This window comes from Hyla sarda, unplaced genomic scaffold (genome assembly GCF_029499605.1).
Source record: "Hyla sarda isolate aHylSar1 unplaced genomic scaffold, aHylSar1.hap1 scaffold_446, whole genome shotgun sequence".
NCBI classification, from domain to species: domain Eukaryota; kingdom Metazoa; phylum Chordata; class Amphibia; order Anura; family Hylidae; genus Hyla; species Hyla sarda.
Window position 1 is genome coordinate 160,976 of NW_026610459.1, and position 16,639 is coordinate 177,614.

At 44.4% G+C, this 16,639-nt stretch overlaps 5 non-coding genes and 1 pseudogene across 5 annotated transcripts; all 6 read left to right on the forward strand.

Annotated features, from left to right (window-relative positions):
• Positions 1-1,971: 1,971 nt before the first annotated feature.
• On the forward strand, positions 1,972-2,104 carry LOC130334963 (U2 spliceosomal RNA; annotated as a pseudogene).
• Positions 2,105-7,268: 5,164 nt separating this feature from the next.
• LOC130334958 (U2 spliceosomal RNA) lies at positions 7,269-7,451 on the forward strand. The gene has a single exon (XR_008876676.1). It is a non-coding gene; the product is annotated as a U2 spliceosomal RNA (small nuclear RNA).
• Positions 7,452-9,529: 2,078 nt separating this feature from the next.
• Positions 9,530-9,720, forward strand: LOC130334905 (U2 spliceosomal RNA). The gene has a single exon (XR_008876627.1). It is a non-coding gene; the product is annotated as a U2 spliceosomal RNA (small nuclear RNA).
• Positions 9,721-11,813: 2,093 nt separating this feature from the next.
• LOC130334906 (U2 spliceosomal RNA) lies at positions 11,814-12,004 on the forward strand. Its single transcript, XR_008876628.1, has one exon. It is a non-coding gene; the product is annotated as a U2 spliceosomal RNA (small nuclear RNA).
• Positions 12,005-14,104: 2,100 nt separating this feature from the next.
• LOC130334907 (U2 spliceosomal RNA) lies at positions 14,105-14,295 on the forward strand. Its single transcript, XR_008876629.1, has one exon. It is a non-coding gene; the product is annotated as a U2 spliceosomal RNA (small nuclear RNA).
• A 2,081-nt stretch (positions 14,296-16,376) lies between these two features.
• On the forward strand, positions 16,377-16,567 carry LOC130334908 (U2 spliceosomal RNA). Its single transcript, XR_008876630.1, has one exon. It is a non-coding gene; the product is annotated as a U2 spliceosomal RNA (small nuclear RNA).
• The last annotated feature ends 72 nt before the right edge of the window (positions 16,568-16,639 follow it).

Genomic DNA, 16,639 nt, shown 5'->3' on the forward strand with positions numbered 1-16,639 from the left:
CTTCTGCTTGTGTCTGGCCGCTGTTGGAGCGTCCAGGCACAGGACTTCTGCTGCTGCTGACTAAATGGCCTCCTTAATTGGATCATTTGAGTAGCCAGCACACCTGTGCAGGTAGGGCATGACATGATAGGCAGCTGCCTTGATAGCGGGTGGGTGCTGAATGTTCCTAATTGACAAAATAAGATTAATGCTTATGAAGAAATATAAAATCTCATCCCTACCCCAATATCACGCCACACCCCTACCCCTTAATTCCCTGGTTGAACTTGATGGACATTTGTCTTTTTTCGACCGTACTAACTATGTAACTATGTAACATAACATGGGGGGGGGGGGGGTCTCCTGGCTGTTCACACAGGTGTGTCATTGCTGTACATTGACCATGCATTGCTTCTGTGGTATTGCAAAGGCAAAGACAAATGCTTCCAGCCATCCATTGCACTAATGGATTGGTCATCAGCTGGCTGTCTATGTCCCGCATCAATATAGACCAAAGTACAGAGGGTTAGGCTATGCTATTGTGCACCTACCTGATGCATCAGAAGGTGCGAGGCCCTTGCTAAATTCTGTGCACAGACTTTGAGATCTATACTTTAGACTGTATCTAAACCTGCTCCAACATGGACTGACATTCTGGCCTACTTTCAGCCGATGCGACTTGTCTGTCGCTGAACAGTCGCTTTTTATGTATTCAGCACCTATGTATAATGTTGTAAAAATGCTCTAGAAGCTAAAGTCGCAGAAATGTCACACATATTCGGCCTGCAACTTTCTGTGCGACAAATTCAGACAGGAAAAATCAGTATAAATCCTTAGAAAATTATCCCCCAGTGTCTCCATCTGCTGGCGGTATTGAATAAGCATTGCTGCACTGATGGGGTATGCATTAGACGAAAAAAAAGAAGAAAAAGAAGAATAATACGCCCAGAAAAGAGGCGAAAAGGAGAAAAACGTAAAAAAACGTGAAAAAAAAGTAAGAGGAAGAGAAGGGAAAAAAAGGTGGAAATGGGTTTAAAAGTGATTTCGGCGGAGAAATATATATATATATATATATATATATATATATATATATATATATATATATATATATATATATATACGCGCACACACACACATATATATAAACGTATTCTCCGTGAGATATTGCAGCCGCTGCTGTGTCCAGGCCCAGGAGCCTTAGCACTGTGCTGTGATGTCACTCAATACCACTGACATCACTAGGTGTAAACAACATCTCTCCTTTGCTGTGTATGTGACTATGGAGCTGTTTGGTGATGTCGTCTATTATGGCCTTCATAGAAGCAACAGGAGATTGTTGCATCCATCTAGAACCCTCAGAACTACAGTGCTATGATGTCACTCACTTCCACAGGCCTTGCAGAGTGTAAACAACAACAACCCAGCTTTGTTGTGTATGTAACCATAGGGATTTGTGATGTCACCTAGAACCTTCACAGCAGCGACAGCTTTATGAGGAGCATCAGCACTGCTCTGCCTGAGCAGAACCATCACCGCCATAGGTTGTCAAATAACCCGGATTTAACCCACACAGGTAAGTCCAATGGGGTGCAGGCATGTCCTCTATGCTTACAGCTTCCCGTGGGTGTTGGTTTGATACCGTTTGGGGACAGCCAAGGAGGCATCTGCAGGCAACAAAGGTAGGTGTGTGCTTGTGTGTGTGTTTCCTATGCAGATCCTAAGCCCAGTGTCACATGCAAGTAGGAGGAGTAAGAAGGGTTCCTGGCAAATTCGGGTTATGGATTGCATTTAAAAAGGCCCCGTGGGAGTGCAATGGGCCCCTGTCTTGCTGCTTAGCAATAATGGTATGGGTTTAGGTTCTGCTGTGTGTACTGGTGGTTGACTGCCCCCCAGCCCAGAGTGTGCATGGAAAATTGTCTGGCAGCCTCCCTGACAGCAAGCAGTGATAGTGCCCATGAAGGGGACCTTGTTGGGCCCGCCCCTTTCACGGTTATCGCTTCTCGGCCTTTTGGCTAAGATCAAGTGTAGTAATACAGGAGATCTGGTCAGAAGGTACTCGGGTACCCCTCTCCTCGGCCTTGTGGGATCGCCCAGGTTTATTGCCTGGGCTTCACCCACTTGTTGCTATTGGGGAGAGGGCTTAGTCCCAGGGTAACGGGTTGCGATCGCCTCTCAAAGCCTTTGGGTGGAGAGAGGTTTGAGCGAATTGGCTGGTTGGTTGGAGCGGAGAGAACCAGACCAAAACACGAATGAACCATGGATGAAGATCTAGATCCTGGTTCGGTACCGGCTTATGCCCGGATTAAACACACTGTGCGGGTCATTCTCACAGGTGATGCGGCGGATGCACGTGGCATGAGGTTCGTGATAGAGGACGTGCTCGACAAGATTCTTAATGTTCGTAAGCGAGAGATTTTGGCCATCCAGGATTACCCTAAGCGGAGGATCTACGACTGCACTTTCATAGGGGAAGGCGTATTCTTAGATGCAGTAATGAAAATTCCAAAGCAGGATGATCCGAGGCTTAAGGGTATCCAAATTGTCGAGCACGTCCTAGATGAAACCAAGTTGATTGTCGTGAAGATGTACTCCCCTTTTGTAAATCAGAGAGAGATCGATGGGTTCCTGGCAGCCTACTTTAAAAAGGTGGAGTTCAGAGGAAAAATCATGAACGACTGTGGTGTCTGGACCTCAAAATGGCGATATCAAGTCACGTGCAACAAAGACCCCACCCTCCCAGGGGGGATACTATTACCGCCTGCTCGTTTTAAATTAAACAATGTGTGTGGCGACCTCTTTTTTGCGGGAATGCCAAACTTCTGCAGAAGGTGCCAACGTTATGGGCACATAAAGGAAAATTGTGAAAGTTCCTGTAAGAAATGTGGAAGCATGCAACATGAAACAGAAAAATGTGATAAGGGTTTGAGATGTAATTTTTGCCGTCACTTTGGTCACGTGTATGCTTTCTGTCCCCACAGACCAAAAAAAACCACAGAACAGCAAGGGCAACCCAAGAGAGACGTCCGGAGACCAGCCTGGGGAAAAGCCAGAGAGGAGGAGCACCCCCCACAAGAAGAGGTAAGCTGTGAGATGGAGACCACGGCCCCCCCAAAAGAACCCCAGGAGAAAGAGGCACAGGTGGAAAGGGGGACCCCAAATGAGAGGAGGCCGGGGAAGAGAAATGCGAGAGGGGATCGGGCAGATACCTCAGAGAAGGTGGAAGAGCGAGAGGTGCCCGATTCCACCCCGGAAGGTCCTCCTGCTCGGGGTCCCCCTGAGTGTGAAAACCCGGACGGAGTAGCAAAGGTGAAAAGACGAAGGGGCTCCAAAGGGCGTCCGGACTCGGAGGTGGTCCAGGAGGAGCAGATGGAAGTTCCTGTCGTGACGGGGGCTCCAAGTGAAGCTCCTCCACAGGTCCCAGCGGTGGATACCCCTCCTCCTCCCAGCCAGGAGGAGGTTTCAGGGGTGACCATCTCCGAGGTCCCGGAAACGGACCTAAGTACGCACCCGACCCCTATGGAGGGGCAAGAGGTGGACGCCGAAAAAGAGAATGGAGCCCAGAAGCTGTTCTTACCAATGTACTCCGTCTATACACCTGTGGTCTTGGAAGAGGGGGGCTGCTCGAGCGATGGTGGTTCCTCTCCGGCTTCCTCTATGTGTACGGTAGAGTCAGAGGTGGGGGGTAACGAGAGCTCCAGTGCGCAATCTGGTTTTTAGTTTGTTATCTGAGCCTCCCTTTTTTTTACATCTCCAATGGCTGAGTTGTCCGGATTGTCTATGAATGTAAGAAGTATAAGTTCACGAGCGAAACGGGTTGCCCTTTTTAACTACTTGTCTATTTTTGCTGCTTCTGTGGTTTTCCTGCAGGAGTGCGGCATCCCGCATAGTTTAAATTATGAAAAGTATAAAAAAGATTGGGTACACGGTCCATCAGTCTGGTCTGGATCTAACGAATCCAGATCAGCAGGGGTCGCCATACTTTTTAAAGGAAATGCTTTTATTGATTTTATTCATGAGATTTTACCAGGCAGAATTTTATTGGTTAAAGCTTTTATTGATGGTATTAAATGGCAGTTTTTAAATTTTTATGGTTCACCCAATAAAAATGATAGAGCACGGATGTTAGAGATTTTACCCCTTTTTATCAATGATTCTGAACCTCTTATTTTAGCAGGTGATTTTAATTGTATTTTAAGGGGGGAGCACCGTTTTACCAATTCAGTAAGTAGAAACTATGATAAAACATCTTCTATGTTAAAAAATATGATTATTGATTTTAGACTTACTGATGTTTTTAAGAAATGCAATAGTATTTTACCAGAAAGAGACGGTGTGACCTGGAGCAACGCAAACTGCAGCTCCAGGATCGATTTTATCTTCTGTTCTTATCAAGTACTGCCTTTTAAGTGTGATGTTTTAACCAATGTTTTTTCTGATCACAAACTTTTATCTTTTAAGGTGAAGAGTGATTTTAGAAAAAAGACTGGGAGGAATGCCTGGAAGATGAATGTATCCCTTTTAGAAGATCCGCAGGTTTTATCCGATTTTATCAACTTCTACAAGGACTGCAGACGGGTAAGAGATCCTAACACTCCCATCAGTATATGGTGGGAGAAAATGAAAATAAAAATAAAAGAGTTTTTTATTAGAGTAGGGATCTCTAGAGCTAAAGAGAAGCGTGAGTTTTACTCCCTTCTAAATACCCGTCTGCAAACCCTGTACAAATTCAGAGACAATGGTATAGAGGTTTATAGAGAAATTACTGACTTAAAAAAAGAAATAAAACAGTGCCTGGAGCAGAAGGGAAAAGAGATAATTTTCAGATCCAAAATAAAGCACCTTGAAGAGAACGAGACCTGCTCCAGGTACTTTTTTAAGAAAGTAACGGATAAAAAGGTTTTAATTGATAATATACAAGGAGAAAAAGATGTACAGGGTATTTTAAAAAGGGTACATTCATTTTATGCGGATCTTTTTAATACAAAAAATATTGATATTGATTTTATGAATGACTCATTGAAGGAGATTACCAATGTTTTAGACCCTGTGTCCCAGTCTCTTTTACAGAGGGAGATCTCGGAACAGGAGGTTTTAGAGACGATCAGGAGTTTTAAATCCGGTAAGGTGCCTGGTCCTGACGGTATACCCATTGAGTTTTATGTCATTTTTTATGGTGTTTTAAAAGATGACCTTTTTTCCCTTTTTACAGAAGTATTTAAAACAAAAGCCCTCCCAGGTTCATGGAGGAAGGGTGATGTCTCCCTGCTGTTCAAAAAGGGAGACCGGTCAGATCTAAAGAACTGGAGACCAATCACCCTCCTCAACTGTGACTACAAAGTGATGGCAAAACTGTGCGCAAATAGATTAAAAAGTGTAATAGAGAAAATAATCCATTCAAATCAGGTCTGTGGGGTGCCTGGGAGGAGCATATGGGAAAATCTTAACCTTTTAAAAGATGTGATTAGTGACACAAAGTCTAGAAACTAGCCATTTTATCCTTAGACTTCGAGAAGGCTTTTGACAGAGTGTCACATTTTTATCTTTTTAAGGTTTTAGAGAAAATGGGTATACCTGAAGGCTTTTTATTGTCTCTTAAGGCCTTTTATAAAAACTGCACAAGCAAGATTTTAGTTAACGGTTTTAAGACACAGGATGTGATTTTAAATTCCGGAGTGAAGCAGGGGTGTCCTTTGTCCCCACTACTTTTCATATGTGTGCTTGAGCCTCTACTATGCACCTTGAGGAGAGATAAGCAAATAAGAGGGGTCCCCCTGCCGGGAGGAGGGGGACTAGAGGCTAAAGTAGTGGGGTACATGGACGATGTGGCAGTGCTTGGAAGGGACACCCCATCGCTTCAAAAAGCCCTAAAGCAAGTTGAATTTTTTTGTTGTGCCTCCGGTTTTAAGGTAAATTTTAATAAAAGCAGTGTTTTAAATATAGGAGGACTGTTTTTAAGGGATTTACCCATTCCTGTGTCTGAGTCTGTGCAGATTTTAGGGGTCTCCTTCAGTGAGTCAAACAATGGTTTTAATAGCTGGGACTTGGTGGCTCAAAAAATAAACACAAAAATTTGTATGTGGAACATGAGAAAGCTAACGATGGAGGGGAAGGTTTTAGTTACAAAGATGGTGATTTTACCCATTTTATTGTATCTTGGCATGGTCTTTCCACCCCCCGAAATGATTTTAAATAAAATTATTAAAGCATGTTTTACCTTTTTATGGAGCTCCAAGAGTGAAAAATTGAGAAGAGAGATCGTCATGATGCCAAAAGGTATGGGTGGAAAGGACTTCCCCGACATCAGGGCGTTCCTTTTTACCAAGTTTTTTAGCATGTGTGTTAGCACACTTTTTAAGGATAGTTACTGGTCATATTTTATCCGTTTTAATACAGGTTTTTTTATGAGGAGGAATGGGTGGTTTAAAACTGTTTTAAGCTGTCCTTATGCTTTTAATCTTCCCCAACAATACAAGATTTTAGAGAAAATTTTCAACTTGTACAACTTTAACGGAAAAAGTATTAATGAAGTAACTAATAGCAAAAAAATGTTAAAATATATTAAAGAAAGTGGTTTTATTGCCCCTGTGAATAATTTTAATGAAGAGAAATGCAGGAAAATATGGAAGATGGCAAATATGATTTATCTTTTTAATTCACAGAAAGATCTGGCCTGGAGCTGCATACACGAGTGTCTTCCATGCCGGGCATTCCAGCACCGAAGAAGGATGGCCAACACTGCAGTATGCCCGAGGGAGGGCTGCCAGGAACCCGAGACCGTGTACCACCTTTTCTGGACTTGTTTTTATGCAAAAAGGATATGGACTAAAATACTCCCTCTGGTGAAGAAGATAACAGAAATAAAGGACTTAAACTCTGCAGCTGTTTTTTATGGATGTCTGGAATGCCCAATACGGACTCAAGAGACAATGGCATGGAAGATCATAAACTGTGTTAAAGCAGCTCTATGGAATGCCAGAAACATTTTACTTTTTAAACATGAGATTTTATCTGTGAATGATGTTTTAGTTCTTTGTTTTAGTGATATGTACCAGTACTTTTTATTAGACAAGAAATATTATCCTTTATTAGCTAGAAAATGGTATTTTAATGAATGGAACGCCCTTTTGTAAAGCCACCAAGTGCCCATTTTAAGTGTATTATGATTGTATTTATGTGAACTTTTATTGTTATATGTGATTTTATTATCAAAATTTGTTTTTATTGAAAAAAAAATTATATTTATAAATCGTAATGCACTTTGTAAAATGTTATGAATTCTAAATAAAAAGATACCCCTCAGGGGTAGCCAAGTTAAAAAATCTGTTCTTATCAGTTTAATATCTGATACGTCCCCTATCTGGGGACCATATATTAAATGGATTTTTGAGAACGGGGGCCGATTTCGAAGCTTGCTTCCGTCGCCCTATGCATTGACCCGATATGGCAGTATCTTCGGGTACAGTGCACCACCCCCTTACAGGGTTAAAAAGAAAGATTCCTACTTTCATTGCTACCTGCTTGCTGGCTAGCCAGCTAGCCAGCCCTGTGGGCCTTGCTGCTGCTGCAGCCAAAAAACAAAAGGTGGTGCTGCTGCTGCTGCTTCTGCTGCTTCTGCTTGTGTCTGGCCGCTGTTGGAGCGTCCAGGCACAGGACTTCTGCTGCTGCTGACTAAATGGCCTCCTTAATTGGATCATTTGAGTAGCCAGCACACCTGTGCAGGTAGGGCATGACATGATAGGCAGCTGCCTTGATAGCGGGTGGGTGCTGAATGTTCCTAATTGACAAAATAAGATTAATGCTTATGAAGAAATATAAAATCTCATCCCTTCCCCAATATCGCGCCACACCCCTACCCCTTAATTCCCTGGTTGAACTTGATGGACATATGTCTTTTTTCGACCGTACTAACTATGTAACTATGTAACATAACATGGGGGGGTCTCCTGGCTGTTCACACAGGTGTGTCATTGCTGTACATTGACCATGCATTGCTTCTGTGGTATTGCAAAGGCAAAGACAAATGCTTCCAGCCATCCATTGCACTAATGGATTGGTCATCAGCTGGCTGTCTATGTCCCGCATCAATATAGACCAAAGTACAGAGGGTTAGGCTATGCTATTGTGCACCTACCTGATGCATCAGAAGGTGCGAGGCCCTTGCTATATTCTGTGCACAGACTTTGAGATCTATACTTTAGACTGTATCTAAACCTGCTCCAACATGGACTGACATTCTGGCCTACTTTCAGCCGATGCGACTTGTCTGTCGCTGAACAGTCGCTTTTTATGTATTCAGCACCTATGTATAATGTTGTAAAAATGCTCTAGAAGCTAAAGTCGCAGAAATGTCACACATATTCGGCCTGCAACTTTCTGTGCGACAAATTCAGACAGGAAAAATCAGTATAAATCCTTAGAAAATTATCCCCCAGTGTCTCCATCTGCTGGCGGTATTGAATAAGCATTGCTGCACTGATGGGGTATGCATTAGACGAAAAAAAAGAAGAAAAAGAAGAATAATACGCCCAGAAAAGAGGCGAAAAGGAGAAAAACGTAAAAAAACGTGAAAAAAAAGTAAGAGGAAGAGAAGGGAAAAAAAGGTGGAAATGGGTTTAAAAGTGATTTCGGCGGAGAAATATATATATATATATATATATATATATATATATATATATATATACGCGCACACACACACATATATATAAACGTATTCTCCGTTGAGATATTGCAGCCGCTGCTGTGTCCAGGCCCAGGAGCCTTAGCACTGTGCTGTGATGTCACTCAATACCACTGACATCACTAGGTGTAAACAACATCTCTCCTTTGCTGTGTATGTGACTATGGAGCTGTTTGGTGATGTCGTCTATTATGGCCTTCATAGAAGCAACAGGAGATTGTTGCATCCATCTAGAACCCTCAGAACTACAGTGCTATGATGTCACTCACTTCCACAGGCCTTGCAGAGTGTAAACAACAACCCAGCTTTGTTGTGTATGTAACCATAGGGATTTGTGATGTCACCTAGAACCTTCACAGCAGCGACAGCTTTATGAGGAGCATCAGCACTGCTCTGCCTGAGCAGAACCATCACCGCCATAGGTTGTCAAATAACCCGGATTTAACCCACACAGGTAAGTCCAATGGGGTGCAGGCATGTCCTCTATGCTTACAGCTTCCCGTGGGTGTTGGTTTGATACCGTTTGGGGACAGCCAAGGAGGCATCTGCAGGCAACAAAGGTAGGTGTGTGCTTGTGTGTGTGTTTCCTATGCAGATCCTAAGCCCAGTGTCACATGCAAGTAGGAGGAGTAAGAAGGGTTCCTGGCAAATCCGGGTTATGGATTGCATTTAAAAAGGCCCCGTGGGAGTGCAATGGGCCCCTGTCTTGCTGCTTAGCAATAATGGTATGGGTTTAGGTTCTGCTGTGTGTACTGGTGGTTGACTGCCCCCCAGCCCAGAGTGTGCATGGAAAATTGTCTGGCAGCCTCCCTGACAGCAAGCAGTGATAGTGCCCATGAAGGGGACCTTGTTGGGCCCGCCCCTTTCACGGTTATCGCTTCTCGGCCTTTTGGCTAAGATCAAGTGTAGTATCTGTTCTTATCAGTTTAATATCTGATACGTCCCCTATCTGGGGACCATATATTAAATGGATTTTTGAGAACGGGGGCCGATTTCGAAGCTTGCTTCCGTCGCCCTATGCATTGACCCGATATGGCAGTATCTTCGGGTACAGTGCACCACCCCCTTACAGGGTTAAAAAGAAAGATTCCTACTTTCATTGCTACCTGCTTGCTGGCTAGCCAGCTAGCCAGCCCTGTGGGCCTTGCTGCTGCTGCAGCCAAAAAACAAAAGGTGGTGCTGCTGCTGCTGCTTCTGCTGCTTCTGCTTGTGTCTGGCCGCTGTTGGAGCGTCCAGGCACAGGACTTCTGCTGCTGCTGACTAAATGGCCTCCTTAATTGGATCATTTGAGTAGCCAGCACACCTGTGCAGGTAGGGCATGACATGATAGGCAGCTGCCTTGATAGCGGGTGGGTGCTGAATGTTCCTAATTGACAAAATAAGATTAATGCTTATGAAGAAATATAAAATCTCATCCCTACCCCAATATCACGCCACACCCCTACCCCTTAATTCCCTGGTTGAACTTGATGGACATTTGTCTTTTTTCGACCGTACTAACTATGTAACTATGTAACATAACATGGGGGGGGGGGGGGGTCTCCTGGCTGTTCACACAGGTGTGTCATTGCTGTACATTGACCATGCATTGCTTCTGTGGTATTGCAAAGGCAAAGACAAATGCTTCCAGCCATCCATTGCACTAATGGATTGGTCATCAGCTGGCTGTCTATGTCCCGCATCAATATAGACCAAAGTACAGAGGGTTAGGCTATGCTATTGTGCACCTACCTGATGCATCAGAAGGTGCGAGGCCCTTGCTAAATTCTGTGCACAGACTTTGAGATCTATACTTTAGACTGTATCTAAACCTGCTCCAACATGGACTGACATTCTGGCCTACTTTCAGCCGATGCGACTTGTCTGTCGCTGAACAGTCGCTTTTTATGTATTCAGCACCTATGTATAATGTTGTAAAAATGCTCTAGAAGCTAAAGTCGCAGAAATGTCACACATATTCGGCCTGCAACTTTCTGTGCGACAAATTCAGACAGGAAAAATCAGTATAAATCCTTAGAAAATTATCCCCCAGTGTCTCCATCTGCTGGCGGTATTGAATAAGCATTGCTGCACTGATGGGGTATGCATTAGACGAAAAAAAAGAAGAAAAAGAAGAATAATACGCCCAGAAAAGAGGCGAAAAGGAGAAAAACGTAAAAAAACGTGAAAAAAAAGTAAGAGGAAGAGAAGGGAAAAAAAGGTGGAAATGGGTTTAAAAGTGATTTCGGCGGAGAAATATATATATATATATATATATATATATATATATATATATATATATATACGCGCACACACACACATATATATAAACGTATTCTCCGTTGAGATATTGCAGCCGCTGCTGTGTCCAGGCCCAGGAGCCTTAGCACTGTGCTGTGATGTCACTCAATACCACTGACATCACTAGGTGTAAACAACATCTCTCCTTTGCTGTGTATGTGACTATGGAGCTGTTTGGTGATGTCGTCTATTATGGCCTTCATAGAAGCAACAGGAGATTGTTGCATCCATCTAGAACCCTCAGAACTACAGTGCTATGATGTCACTCACTTCCACAGGCCTTGCAGAGTGTAAACAACAACAACCCAGCTTTGTTGTGTATGTAACCATAGGGATTTGTGATGTCACCTAGAACCTTCACAGCAGCGACAGCTTTATGAGGAGCATCAGCACTGCTCTGCCTGAGCAGAACCATCACCGCCATAGGTTGTCAAATAACCCGGATTTAACCCACACAGGTAAGTCCAATGGGGTGCAGGCATGTCCTCTATGCTTACAGCTTCCCGTGGGTGTTGGTTTGATACCGTTTGGGGACAGCCAAGGAGGCATCTGCAGGCAACAAAGGTAGGTGTGTGCTTGTGTGTGTGTTTCCTATGCAGATCCTAAGCCCAGTGTCACATGCAAGTAGGAGGAGTAAGAAGGGTTCCTGGCAAATCCGGGTTATGGATTGCATTTAAAAAGGCCCCGTGGGAGTGCAATGGGCCCCTGTCTTGCTGCTTAGCAATAATGGTATGGGTTTAGGTTCTGCTGTGTGTACTGGTGGTTGACTGCCCCCCAGCCCAGAGTGTGCATGGAAAATTGTCTGGCAGCCTCCCTGACAGCAAGCAGTGATAGTGCCCATGAAGGGGACCTTGTTGGGCCCGCCCCTTTCACGGTTATCGCTTCTCGGCCTTTTGGCTAAGATCAAGTGTAGTATCTGTTCTTATCAGTTTAATATCTGATACGTCCCCTATCTGGGGACCATATATTAAATGGATTTTTGAGAACGGGGGCCGATTTCGAAGCTTGCTTCCGTCGCCCTATGCATTGACCCGATATGGCAGTATCTTCGGGTACAGTGCACCACCCCCTTACAGGGTTAAAAAGAAAGATTCCTACTTTCATTGCTACCTGCTTGCTGGCTAGCCAGCTAGCCAGCCCTGTGGGCCTTGCTGCTGCTGCAGCCAAAAAACAAAAGGTGGTGCTGCTGCTGCTGCTTCTGCTGCTTCTGCTTGTGTCTGGCCGCTGTTGGAGCGTCCAGGCACAGGACTTCTGCTGCTGCTGACTAAATGGCCTCCTTAATTGGATCATTTGAGTAGCCAGCACACCTGTGCAGGTAGGGCATGACATGATAGGCAGCTGCCTTGATAGCGGGTGGGTGCTGAATGTTCCTAATTGACAAAATAAGATTAATGCTTATGAAGAAATATAAAATCTCATCCCTTCCCCAATATCGCGCCACACCCCTACCCCTTAATTCCCTGGTTGAACTTGATGGACATATGTCTTTTTTCGACCGTACTAACTATGTAACTATGTAACATAACATGGGGGGGGGGGGGTCTCCTGGCTGTTCACACAGGTGTGTCATTGCTGTACATTGACCATGCATTGCTTCTGTGGTATTGCAAAGGCAAAGACAAATGCTTCCAGCCATCCATTGCACTAATGGATTGGTCATCAGCTGGCTGTCTATGTCCCGCATCAATATAGACCAAAGTACAGAGGGTTAGGCTATGCTATTGTGCACCTACCTGATGCATCAGAAGGTGCGAGTCCCTTGCTAAATTCTGTGCACAGACTTTGAGATCTATACTTTAGACTGTATTTAAACCTGCTCCAACATGGACTGACATTCTGGCCTACTTTCAGCCGATGCGACTTGTCTGTCGCTGAACAGTCGCTTTTTATGTATTCAGCACCTATGTATAATGTTGTAAAAATGCTCTAGAAGCTAAAGTCGCAGAAATGTCACACATATTCGGCCTGCAACTTTCTGTGCGACAAATTCAGACAGGAAAAATCAGTATAAATCCTTAGAAAATTATCCCCCAGTGTCTCCATCTGCTGGCGGTATTGAATAAGCATTGCTGCACTGATGGGGTATGCATTAGACGAAAAAAAAGAAGAAAAAGAAGAATAATACGCCCAGAAAAGAGGCGAAAAGGAGAAAAACGTAAAAAAACGTGAAAAAAAAGTAAGAGGAAGAGAAGGGAAAAAAAGGTGGAAATGGGTTTAAAAGTGATTTCGGCGGAGAATATATATATATATATATATATATATATATATATATATATATATATATATATATATATACGCGCACACACACACATATATATAAACGTATTCTCCGTTGAGATATTGCAGCCGCTGCTGTGTCCAGGCCCAGGAGCCTTAGCACTGTGCTGTGATGTCACTCAATACCACTGACATCACTAGGTGTAAACAACATCTCTCCTTTGCTGTGTATGTGACTATGGAGCTGTTTGGTGATGTCGTCTATTATGGCCTTCATAGAAGCAACAGGAGATTGTTGCATCCATCTAGAACCCTCAGAACTACAGTGCTATGATGTCACTCACTTCCACAGGCCTTGCAGAGTGTAAACAACAACAACCCAGCTTTGTTGTGTATGTAACCATAGGGATTTGTGATGTCACCTAGAACCTTCACAGCAGCGACAGCTTTATGAGGAGCATCAGCACTGCTCTGCCTGAGCAGAACCATCACCGCCATAGGTTGTCAAATAACCCGGATTTAACCCACACAGGTAAGTCCAATGGGGTGCAGGCATGTCCTCTATGCTTACAGCTTCCCGTGGGTGTTGGTTTGATACCGTTTGGGGACAGCCAAGGAGGCATCTGCAGGCAACAAAGGTAGGTGTGTGCTTGTGTGTGTGTTTCCTATGCAGATCCTAAGCCCAGTGTCACATGCAAGTAGGAGGAGTAAGAAGGGTTCCTGGCAAATCCGGGTTATGGATTGCATTTAAAAAGGCCCCGTGGGAGTGCAATGGGCCCCTGTCTTGCTGCTTAGCAATAATGGTATGGGTTTAGGTTCTGCTGTGTGTACTGGTGGTTGACTGCCCCCCAGCCCAGAGTGTGCATGGAAAATTGTCTGGCAGCCTCCCTGACAGCAAGCAGTGATAGTGCCCATGAAGGGGACCTTGTTGGGCCCGCCCCTTTCACGGTTATCGCTTCTCGGCCTTTTGGCTAAGATCAAGTGTAGTATCTGTTCTTATCAGTTTAATATCTGATACGTCCCCTATCTGGGGACCATATATTAAATGGATTTTTGAGAACGGGGGCCGATTTCGAAGCTTGCTTCCGTCGCCCTATGCATTGACCCGATATGGCAGTATCTTCGGGTACAGTGCACCACCCCCTTACAGGGTTAAAAAGAAAGATTCCTACTTTCATTGCTACCTGCTTGCTGGCTAGCCAGCTAGCCAGCCCTGTGGGCCTTGCTGCTGCTGCAGCCAAAAAACAAAAGGTGGTGCTGCTGCTGCTGCTTCTGCTGCTTCTGCTTGTGTCTGGCCGCTGTTGGAGCGTCCAGGCACAGGACTTCTGCTGCTGCTGACTAAATGGCCTCCTTAATTGGATCATTTGAGTAGCCAGCACACCTGTGCAGGTAGGGCATGACATGATAGGCAGCTGCCTTGATAGCGGGTGGGTGCTGAATGTTCCTAATTGACAAAATAAGATTAATGCTTATGAAGAAATATAAAATCTCATCCCTTCCCCAATATCGCGCCACACCCCTACCCCTTAATTCCCTGGTTGAACTTGATGGACATATGTCTTTTTTCGACCGTACTAACTATGTAACTATGTAACATAACATGGGGGGGTCTCCTGGCTGTTCACACAGGTGTGTCATTGCTGTACATTGACCATGCATTGCTTCTGTGGTATTGCAAAGGCAAAGACAAATGCTTCCAGCCATCCATTGCACTAATGGATTGGTCATCAGCTGGCTGTCTATGTCCCGCATCAATATAGACCAAAGTACAGAGGGTTAGGCTATGCTATTGTGCACCTACCTGATGCATCAGAAGGTGCGAGGCCCTTGCTAAATTCTGTGCACAGACTTTGAGATCTATACTTTAGACTGTATCTAAACCTGCTCCAACATGGACTGACATTCTGGCCTACTTTCAGCCGATGCGACTTGTCTGTCGCTGAACAGTCGCTTTTTATGTATTCAGCACCTATGTATAATGTTGTAAAAATGCTCTAGAAGCTAAAGTCGCAGAAATGTCACACATATTCGGCCTGCAACTTTCTGTGCGACAAATTCAGACAGGAAAAATCAGTATAAATCCTTAGAAAATTATCCCCCAGTGTCTCCATCTGCTGGCGGTATTGAATAAGCATTGCTGCACTGATGGGGTATGCATTAGACGAAAAAAAAGAAGAAAAAGAAGAATAATACGCCCAGAAAAGAGGCGAAAAGGAGAAAAACGTAAAAAAACGTGAAAAAAAAGTAAGAGGAAGAGAAGGGAAAAAAAGGTGGAAATGGGTTTAAAAGTGATTTCGGCGGAGAAATATATATATATATATATATATATATATATATATATATATATATACGCGCACACACACACATATATATAAACGTATTCTCCGTTGAGATATTGCAGCCGCTGCTGTGTCCAGGCCCAGGAGCCTTAGCACTGTGCTGTGATGTCACTCAATACCACTGACATCACTAGGTGTAAACAACATCTCTCCTTTGCTGTGTATGTGACTATGGAGCTGTTTGGTGATGTCGTCTATTATGGCCTTCATAGAAGCAACAGGAGATTGTTGCATCCATCTAGAACCCTCAGAACTACAGTGCTATGATGTCACTCACTTCCACAGGCCTTGCAGAGTGTAAACAACAACAACCCAGCTTTGTTGTGTATGTAACCATAGGGATTTGTGATGTCACCTAGAACCTTCACAGCAGCGACAGCTTTATGAGGAGCATCAGCACTGCTCTGCCTGAGCAGAACCATCACCGCCATAGGTTGTCAAATAACCCGGATTTAACCCACACAGGTAAGTCCAATGGGGTGCAGGCATGTCCTCTATGCTTACAGCTTCCCGTGGGTGTTGGTTTGATACCGTTTGGGGACAGCCAAGGAGGCATCTGCAGGCAACAAAGGTAGGTGTGTGCTTGTGTGTGTGTTTCCTATGCAGATCCTAAGCCCAGTGTCACATGCAAGTAGGAGGAGTAAGAAGGGTTCCTGGCAAATCCGGGTTATGGATTGCATTTAAAAAGGCCCCGTGGGAGTGCAATGGGCCCCTGTCTTGCTGCTTAGCAATAATGGTATGGGTTTAGGTTCTGCTGTGTGTACTGGTGGTTGACTGCCCCCCAGCCCAGAGTGTGCATGGAAAATTGTCTGGCAGCCTCCCTGACAGCAAGCAGTGATAGTGCCCATGAAGGGGACCTTGTTGGGCCCGCCCCTTTCACGGTTATCGCTTCTCGGCCTTTTGGCTAAGATCAAGTGTAGTATCTGTTCTTATCAGTTTAATATCTGATACGTCCCCTATCTGGGGACCATATATTAAATGGATTTTTGAGAACGGGGGCCGATTTCGAAGCTTGCTTCCGTCGCCCTATGCATTGACCCGATATGGCAGTATCTTCGGGTACAGTGCACCACCCCCTTACAGGGTTAAAAAGAAAGATTCCTACTTTCATTGCTACCTGCTTGCTGGCTAGCCAGCTAGCCAGCCC